Here is an 11,283-nt window from a genome sequence, read left to right on the forward strand (position 1 = left end):
TTCTGGATGGTATAGCAGAGGCTTTAAATGTTGATTCTATCTTTTAAACACTGCCATCAAAACTATTCAGCTCATAGGCTATCAACTTGGCTATGATGGAGTCCAAGGACACCTTAGACTTGTCTATTGATCTCAGCTCCTAAATAGCAGCAACCCTTATTGCATAAACCAGCAACAGGGATCTCAGGACTTTTCTTACCATAGTGGAATCTTCTATTTTACCACCTGCACTCTTGATTTCTCCAACAACCGTTTTGATTCTTATTCCATACTGCTGAATGGTCTCACCTTCAACCATCCGCATGTCTTCAAACTTCCCTCTCAGGCTTTCTTCCTTAGCCTATTTTACATGCTCATCACCACCATAGATATTTTCAAGAGCATCCCATACCTCTTTGGGATTTACCTTGTCCTGAACATCAATAAACTCGATGTTAGAAAGACTACTAATAAGGGCTTCCATGACTTGCCCATTTTCTTGTATCTCTCTCTTTTGGTCATCAGTGAGAATACCGGTAGGAACAACATATACATTTTCAACATAGCTCCAGTGTTGAACACCCATGTTTTTGATGAATATCTTCATCCTGTCTTTCCATATATCGAAATTTTCCCTGTTAAACTTTGGACCTTCCCTCTTCATCATTTGACTAGGATCTTTTCCTCAAGCGGTTAAGCTTACAACACAGAGGACCTGGAGTGCTCTGATACCAATTGATAACTCAATGATGAACCACTAGTACCAAACTGATACTGAGAGGGGGGGGATGAAACAGTACAAACACAAATACAGTCCAAAACTGGTTTGACAACAAATACTCCAAATGACTAGCAAACAGGGATACCTGTTCAACACAGATTGCACCCGGTAAAGCCAAGAGTGTCTAAAACAAGTATTGACCGGTTGAACATTTAGCTTTTCATTTAACTCAAAACAACACTACCATTTCACCCTCATGCATGAACAAGTAAACTATCATCTGATTGTCACAACAGTTAGTTCAGTATACTTTATAGACAGACATTAAACACAGAACCATCATATGCTCAATAGGTAATAACAAAGCATCACAAGATAAAAGCACCACACATGACACACATATTTTTCACGTGGAAACTCTACTGGGAAAAACCACGGTGGGGATGAATACCCACAAGCTACTTTTGAACTCTTTTGAAGTCCACTCTGTTAGGAGCCTTGTCCGGTTAAAGACATTACGATAGGTTCTGCTAGGAACCGATCCTGTTAGGGATCACTCGGTTAAGGGATGGCTATAATACCTGGTTAAGGGTTAAACCCAGTTAGGGTTACCTTGTTAGAGGATTTCTAGAACTCAATAGCTAAAGGATCTCCAGAGCTATATAGCTTCTCAGAACTCATTAACCTCGAGTTACCCGGTTAAGGGATTTGAATCAAGCCGGTTAAGACTACCCTGTTAGGGGATTTTGCATCAAGCCAGTTAAGGCTACCCTGTTAGGGGATTTTACAACTGTTGAAGTGGTTAAAGATCAATAGGAATTACAATGATCTGATAACAACACTCAATGCTAATGCAGATCCATTTTGACTCCTTTTCTCCTTCTGCACATTCACTTTGCAGGTATCTCTTCTCTCCTTTGGTCTGGCAAGAATCACGTATCACTTCCCTTGGATACACACTCACAACTTTTGCCAACAACCTTAGGAAGAAACACAACATCGACCTTATAGGAAACAGATAGGTCGATAGCAAAAACCCTAAACCCTAAACCTGTTGGGTTAAGCAATTCAAGCGGTTCAATCTTGACCGTTGAATCATACTGCATTAAATGCAACAATCTTGAATCGATCTCAAGACATTCGCCATCATCCATTTTCCACCGATTTCATGGCGGCTAATAACCCATCACGTGTTATCACGATTTGATAGACTTCGCACATTCCCGAGGTAGATAGGAATAGTCTTCTTCATGCAAGATCCTTCACGTGCACAAAGCTTACGTGGCAACATGATCTGTTCTCCATTATACTGCTAACTCATCACACAAAGATCACCGATTGAGTCACACAGGCTTGAGGTGTTCCAACTGGAAATCCTGAAGTGTAAACTACCTACCAACCGGTAGTAACACAATGCTTCCATGTGCTGGTTCCCATAATTGCATGCCGGTTCATCTTGAACAAATATGTCGCTTCACTTTGGCATATAAACCGGTTCATACATATGCCCGTTGCTCTCTCTTTTCACCTATCACATGTGCCGTTTCACACCATGTCTCATATTGACATCAATGACAACATACAATATCATTATGTCTTCATGTCGGTTCACATAATGCCAACAATAATAAGCAAACAAAGATGAACCATGACAAAGCGACCTATTGCCTCCTAAGAGATGGGAGTATGGATTTGCTCTCAGATCTAGATAAGCAATCCCAGTGACTTGACTACACCTAGATGGAGGATTTGAAATGATAATGATATGCAAAGATGAGATTGATTATGCTAGATTGATCCAAGAGATTAATTAAGCTAATGATATGCATGATTAAGCTATGATGATGATGCAATTAAGCTAGAAAAGAGATTGATTAAGCTACATGATTCAACAATTATGCTAGAAAATGATCAAATTAAACTAGATCTAAGATGCAATTGCTTAAAACAACAATGCTCAAATGATATGCCTATAGTAACAATGCATAAGATGAAAATGAGATGGGATCCTTATTGCTCCAAAATGGGGGATATTTATAGGATTTCCAAGGCCAGGGGTGAGGTGGCAGGAATCAACGATCAAAATTGAGTCTGAAGATATCAAGGGTGAAATTGGAGGAGGTTGAAGAAGAGGTTGGAAGAAGAGACACTTGTCATCTCTGTGGTGACAAGTGTCAAGGAGCTTTGCTCATAAAAGGGCAAGTGTTCAAGAGAGGAGACATGTGGCCAAAGTGCCATGTGTCTCAAGAAGAAAATATCCACACCATATGAGGTTAGGATAAGGAGGTTAGGATGTGCAAGATAGGATAGGGTTAGTTAAACCTAAGGTTAGGTGGAATGGTTGAGGTTAGAGGGATGGTTAGGTTAGGTGGTTAGAAGTTAGGAGGCATGTGGGTAATCTGAATTTAAAAATTCAAATAATAGGAAAAGACTAATTAATTCTCAACAACTCATAAATTGATTTGTTTAACTAATTAGAGGATTAGAAGAATTAATTGAAGTGGGGGGAGGATTAATTAATTTGAATTAATTAATCAAATGGGACTATGGAAATGAACTTATTAAATAAATCCTTAGATTTATTAATAAGTAGATGAAAGGGAGAATTTAATCAAATTGCCTAATGAATTCAATTAAATTAGGAAGAGGGATTAATTAAATAATTGCTTATTTAATTAATTATCTTCAGACCATTTTTAGGTGTATACAATGATTGATTATTTTATTAATAAATATCAACAAAAGTGACTAATTAGTAAAAAATAGTTAGGGCCATAGGTCCTAATATGATTAGATACTCAAGAGGAATTGTTCCAATTAGTGAAGGAAAGTGGAAATATGTTCATGGGACTGACTAGATCCTCAAAAGGATTAGGTACTCACTAGGAAAATTTATAAAATAATTGATAATCAATATGTTGGTATATAAACCTTTTTGGTAAAACTTCATGGTAATATAATCAGAAACACCACTATTATTCTATTATTCTAGAAAATTTAGAGGCTATGGATTTTCCTAAATATTTTCCCTAGTGTTGTAAAGAAATATAAAATTATAACAAAGAGATTGAAAAAGTGAGAAAGCATAGAGTTAGGCATGGGTAGAAAATGTCCAATATCTTTAAAATAGTCAAGCAAATAGGAATTTTATTGCAAAATTTTTGCATTAAGGAGAACCTTTTGGTGGTTCCTTTGGGATCTTATGATATAATCCTAAAAATATATTGGCTTCAAATTAAAAAAACATTCAAGTTGATTCTATTAGTCAAAGGGTCATGTATGTGGTTGATTAAGGATGAAGAACCTTTTTGGATGATTGGAGGAAAATGTTATTAGTTGTTTGTGCTAAAGGTTAAAAATTTAAGGCTATAAGAGATGTCCACCACTCTTAAACACCTACTTTAAAGACTACACTGGCATATTTCCTAGAGGAAATCCTTGGAATGCCTTTAAAATCTGAATTTGTCTTCTCTATAGAGTAGGATCTCGAAACAACACCTATTTCAAAGGTACCATGTAGGATGAATGTAGCAAACCTTCAAGAATTAAAGTTTCAACTAAATGAGTTGATTGAGAAAAGTCTAATAAGACATGGTGTGTCTCCTTAGGGTGCACTAATATTCTTTGCAAAGAAGAAAGATAACACACATATAACCTATATTGATTATCAAATACTTTATGAATCTACTATTAAAAGAAGCATGCATTATCTCAAATACATAACTTATTAGATCAACTTAGAGGGGCATATATTTTCTCAAAAAAATATTTGAGATTAGGGTAATGTCAACCCTACATCAGAGATGGGCATATACATGCAATTACCTTTACGACAAGTCAAGATCATTATGAATTCATTATGTTGTCATTTGGATTAACAAATGCGCCCAAAACATTCATGAATCTAATGAGTAATGTCTTTTGAGAGAAGCTTTATAAGTTTGTCTTAGCTTTCACTGACGCCATACTCATTTACTCCAAAAATCAACAAGTGCATGAGAGCATTTGAGACTCATTCTGCAATATTTCAGAGTATAAAAGCTTTAAAAAAATTATTCAATTGTACATTTTTCAAATCTAAAATCTAGTGCTTAGATTATGTGATCAACAAGAATGGAATGCTTGTTGATCTTACAAATTAAAACTATAATAAAAATATATCTTAATACGAAAAATAAAACTCTAATTTATTAAATGCACACTTTAATTATTTTAAGTAAGTACACAAACTATACTCATTCCCTATTCTATAATTTAAAGTTTATCATGCCTCTGAGATTAGACATTCCTTTTGGGAGAACTATTCATGACAAAACATTAAAATAGGAATGTTTAGAGCGTCTAATCATATTATAAGAAGATGCGCTTACTGAATTGGAAGAGAAAATAAATGCTTTTAGCTTACAAAGAGAACGTGTCCTTTACGCAGAGTACATTGCTTTTATCATTTTCTTCTTGTACACGTAAAAGATTATAATAATATTATATGCACTTCACACTGTTTTGTACTGCTAATAACTTGTAAATTTGTTTTTGGCTTGATTACGACTTTGAATTAGATATCAATATTTTATGAATATAAACTCCTGAATACTTTTCTATTGCATGTGCCCACATTTAATGGTGACCATATCCATTTACTCAAGGGGAAGCTCTTTTAACTACCTACCAAACATTAAAAAGTTGAAAGATATTTTTCCCTTCTCTATCACTCATTGTAATTCAGCATTTTAATGTATTCAATCTTGGTCTAGTCTTATCGGCTGAAGCTATTCTGGTTCCAAAATAGATCTTTCGTACACCGTGTTAGTGACAGGTTAGTCAATCGCAGCCGTTTATTGCAAAATCGACGGTGTAAAACGCGTGACTAATACGTGTGTTAGTCAATCCGTACTGTCATTTTGAAACCAGAATAGACGCGTCCAATCTTATCTCTATAAAAACATTTATTATCAACTCACATTTTCATGCATCTTATTTAAACCTCGAGATTTTATATTTACTATTTTTTGATATGTGGGTTCAATCTTACATAATAATTTGTTCAGAATTCAAGTTGTCAATTCGTACATTTTTCTATTATCTATTATTGACATTTCATCATGGGAAAGCTCCTTTAACTACAAAGCATAAAAAACTACATTTTTCCTTTCTCTCACTCATTGAATTTGAGCATTTATATATATTCAACCTTGTTCTAGTCTATCTGTACAAAGTCATTTATCATCTGTTCACATTTCCATGCATCTTATTTATGGCTTGAGATTCCACATTTATTATTGGGTCACTTTTATGGTGGGTGGATTCAATCTCACATGATGACTTGTTATAAATTCAAGCTTGTCAATTCATACAATTTTCTATTATCTATTATGAGTGAATTTGGTGGGCATTTGTGCAACTACTCATTGTTTTTTGATATTCAAAGACATTCATTTGTGAAGTTACACACATCCATGCATCATTTAAAGATCCTAATTATTAACACAGAGTGTTATGTAAATATTTCGATTTGGAGCATTAGAAGGAACCAAAATCTGCATCAAATCTATGTAGGACATTTGCATGTGTAAGAGTGTTGTATTTAATAGTCATTCATGACTATAAAGTTGATATAGTCGAGGGGTCAACCTAGGATAACATGACCCCATCACAATCTCCCCATTATATTATTTTAGTATAATATTTTTTATATAGGATATTTTATTGTTAGTATATTTCTACAAATGTTATTTTTAAGTTTACTAAGGTGATATATTTTTAATTACTAAGGTAGGATAAGATAATGAGTTGCATAGTCCATGGGATTCTAATTTTTTCATATCCTTATAGATTTGGAAACTTAAATTAGAAATCTTTTTCTTATCATCATTATATTTAAAATCTATTGTGATATATATTTGTAGCTCAATATTATTCATGCCCATTTACTAACAAAAGAAGCATTGCCATTTCTTACAAGGTTTTTAGAGATTTATCCTTTTGGTAATTAATTTCTATTTAAAAGAATAATTTTATTTCAGAGCACTAGATTTTGGTCATAAATTTGATCACAAATTCTAACAAGTATCTAATATTGTTGGTCTTTATAAATTAGCAGACAACAAATATTTCAAAGGATCAAGTTGTAGAAGTCTACTTTTGCATAGAGTTAAACCATGTTCCAAAGATTAATTAGTCAATATGCTACATAGTGTGGGCATTTACCATAGGAATTGATTATTTCACATGCTTATAAATTTGTTTGACCAATTAAATCATTCCTCATTTGATGCCTAAAAAATCACAAGTAATATCTTTTTTTATTAATTGCCTAAAAGTAAGACTTTCTCACACTAGGGAAATTGATCTAATTTTTGTTGACTAGTTGAAACATTGCTCTCCTCACGCCTAAAAATAAATTTTAATTTGCATTTAAATTATGAAAATCTTGTGATCAAATTTGATGATTTGAGATAAGATTCGATTTAATTTAAGGGATTTGATTTGATTTCTAGGATTTTATTTTCTTACTTAATTGACTTATCATTCGAGTATATAGTTGTAATCGTCATTACTTCATGTCTTCTCAATGCTTTCATTTCTACTTGATGTGCAATATTTAGTTGATGAGCAATAGGTGTGAAGCTTTAAAAATGCTATTGGATGTGCACTATTGAATTATACATGTTTAAGATTGAGGACAAGTGATTGGGCTTTAACAATCCAAGAGACAAAGTGACTATTAATAGTGCTTGTAGGGGATGCCATGATCAAGAGAAACTATTTGTTTTTCTCAAAGTTTCAATTCATCCTTACCTTTGATCTCAAGACCATCAACTAGTTGTGGATGAAGTGCAACAATAACTACTTCCTCTACGATGTGCAATGAAGGATACCAAGAGACTTATGAGGAGGATCCCTATGACTCCCAACATCTACTATGGAGTGAGGTGAGAGGGAGAATGCAAGAAAACTATTATTATTTCTATTATTCATGGTAATTTCATGAGTAAATTTTATTTTCTTTTTAAGATTATAGACATGCTCAAAACCAAATTTGGTAGATGAGAACCCATTCTAGGATGAAATGGATCCTTGTCAATCCTTTTGGTCTAGTTGAATATATTCCCTCATTTCTCAAGAGAGGTAATGTATTCCAGATAAGTGTTCTGACTAGGTTAGAACTTAGAAAACCGCCCTTACCTTGTACCTTTCACCTTTAATAAGAATCATTCTTTTTTTATTAAAATTAAATTCTGTATGAAATATGTAAATTAATATGTCACATGGCTACTTCAACTCAAACCCTCAATATATTGTCTAATGGGGGCTCAAAATACAACCATAAAACATTACCATGGGTCAAAACAAGGTTTCGAAAAACCATGGTAAAAATCCATATGACCTAACTTAGTGAACAACCTCTAAGCATAGTAAATTGCTTCACATGACCTCCATGTGGCCAATAATTTCTTATCCAACTAAGTGGGCTTCATCAAGATGATTTGTAACTACCACAAGCCCCAAAAATAGCACATGCAAAGACATGCAAGCTTGGGTTTCCCAACTTGGGAAGCATGCAAGTGACACGCATGACAAAAGTCACTAACTTCCAAAATGGACACCTAAGTTTAGTATTCTTCCAAGATACTCTTTCAACCACTATTGACAAGCTTTCACAAATTACTTCAACCTTCCAAAGTGGTTGAATTGGTCAAGGATTTCTTAATTATGCCTTGTATCCTCAATTGACATGTGTCCAACTCCCTTGTAAGATACCACCTTAAGGAATTGGCCAAATATTTATTAAATAGTTAGGCCCCAAAAACATTAAATTTATTTAGGAGAATATTATTCCAGACATTGCACAAAAAGTTAAATAATTATTTTTTGGTTGATGCAAGATTTCCCTTACGCCACTAGATGCTCTTGCATAAGACACCTAAGGTTTAAATATTTTTTTGTGAATATGGATTCACAAAATGGAGTTGAGTGATAAATCCACCCTTTAAGATTGTGAACAACCTGCAACAAACTCCATCACTGAAACAAGTACCTTTGATAATTATTTCTTTCTTCTCTTCCAACACCTAGCTAGAACAAGCATTCTTCTTTGACAACTTATCTCTACACTCAACCTCTTGAATGTGGAATCAATTCCACCATAAATTGACATTCTCTTCTAGTCTTGTGGGATTCAATCGACCATAGTCCAACCACCTCCACCAAAATGTGCATGCACTAAACTTTGCAACACCATACAAATCCTCTATGTACCATACATCACTAGAAAAATCCTATTGAACTAACTTACTCATAACATGCAATCATCATCATTCTCAAATTTAATAAAATATGATTCACTATTCTCTTTTGCTTCGATCTCATCATACTCACATCCTTATTTAAAATAATATTTATAAAATTAAATTTTACCTTAGTTCGACTCACTACTACAACTCTAACTTTATCTTCAACATGATATGCCACTACTTTTATGCCAAAATAAAGACATATTGTTGCTACAAACTACTCTTCCACATTTAAAACGTCATTAGAACAATAATCTTGAGATTCATCATCCACATTCTTTAACAAATAATCAAGCTCTCTAACCATGGAATTTGTATCTTCACTACTTCCAAATAAAGAATCATTGGAAAAATCCTCTTTTACCTTCACATCTCATTCCTCAATTTCAACCTGCTCAAAATGATTTATTGCTGCAACAACTTTCTTCATTTCTACAAACTTATACTCATCAAAGAAAATATTAAAATCTAATTTTACCTCATTAACTTTTGCTACAAATTTTTCTCCACCCGCAATAAGTTTGTCCCATTCTTCTTCAATTTGAACTACTAAATCAATCCTTCCCAACTTCATATGTGTCCTCTAAAGAACTCCGTTTTACTGTTGCAAACTCTGTAATATCATCCTCCATGTCTTCCAATAGACATTCCTCAGCTTCAAGTTCATCAATTGCTTCATATTCATCCTCTTCCTCTTCTCAGTGTCACATGCATGAAACTCTAATGAATCTTATTTCTTTTTTGCATTCAAAATATCATTAGAAAGATAAATAGAATTACCATCATCTCTTTTCTAAGAAATGGCTCTTTTCCTTTCCAACATCAGTTCTATTTCTTGTAATTGTTTCTTCAATTCTATCATTTCAACTCTTGTTTCCTCTCTCTCTCTCTCTCTCTCTCTCTCTCTGATTTTCCAAAGTCTCTCTAATTTTCTCAAGTCTAGGAATCCTAAGAATACATCCAATGAAAAATTCATTTTCCTTTTTCTCTTTTCTATACTCAAGGCCTCACAAAACCTCAACACAAATCTTCTTATCAACACTCTTAGGTTTTGTTGCAAACAACCTCACATTCAATTATCTATTTACAAACTCAGGAACCTCAGCTCAACAAATCCTCTAAGTATATCTTCTCGCAAGTTGTACATACATATGTAACAAACTCACACACACTCAACCCTCAACTCAACCTTAGGTGTACGAAGACTCTCCCTCTCAAACCACACACATTTCAGACACTCAAATGAGTTGACTTAAATCTAAAATAACTTAGAACCAACAAGGTAATTTCAATAGGAAACTTGAATATTATGTTCTATTGATAAACTGGAAATAAATTACAACTAAGTTGCACTTAAATTACAATGTTTTCAACCTTTTAAGAACATACAACAATCTAAAATCTAATATAAATCAACAAATTTCTAATGTAAAATCAACAAATAAGCAAAAGAAAACTACAAGGAATTCATCCCAACAGTTGAGCTATAGTTGCACTTGAAATTTGTCCTTCAACCTATGAAAGTCAACCTGCAACTGTGAAATTGAAATCTCCAGCTCAACCCTCAATATATAGGCTCCTAGGGGATCACAATACAACCATAAAACATTATCATGGGTCAAAACAAGTTTTTAAAAAACCATGGTAAAAATTCATACAACCCTAACTTAGTGGACAACCTTTAAACATAGTAAATTGCTTCACATGACCTCCACATGGCCACCACTTTCTTATCCAATCAAGTGGTTGTCATAAAGATGCTCTGTAACTCCTCTAAACCACAAAAATAGCACATGCAAAAACATGCAAGCTTGGTTTCCCTCGTTTGGGAAGCATGCAAGTGACACGTGTCAACATGCATAGGCATGCATGACAAAAGTCACCAACTTTCTAAATGGATGTCTAAGTTTAGTATTCCTCCAAGATGCTGTTTCAACCACTATTAACAAGTAATCACAAATTACTTCAACCTTCCAAAGTGGGTGCATTGGTCAAGGATTCCTTCATTATGCCTTGTTACCTCCATTGACATGTGTTCAACTCCCTTGTAAGATGTCAACTTAAGGACATGGCCAAATATTTATTAAATATTTAGGCCCCATTAAATTTATTTATTAGAACATTAATTTAAACATTGCATTAAAATTTAAATAAAATATTTTTGGTTGATGCAAGATTGCCCTTACACCTCTAGATGTTAGAGCGTCAATATACCACAAGATAGCCAATTGATTTTAGCCCCTTTAACAATGTCTAAATTTGTGTAAGGATGTAAGTAATGTTTTAAAA

The sequence above is a fragment of the Cryptomeria japonica genome, chromosome 6 (genome assembly GCF_030272615.1).
Source record: "Cryptomeria japonica chromosome 6, Sugi_1.0, whole genome shotgun sequence".
Lineage (NCBI taxonomy): Eukaryota > Viridiplantae > Streptophyta > Pinopsida > Cupressales > Cupressaceae > Cryptomeria > Cryptomeria japonica.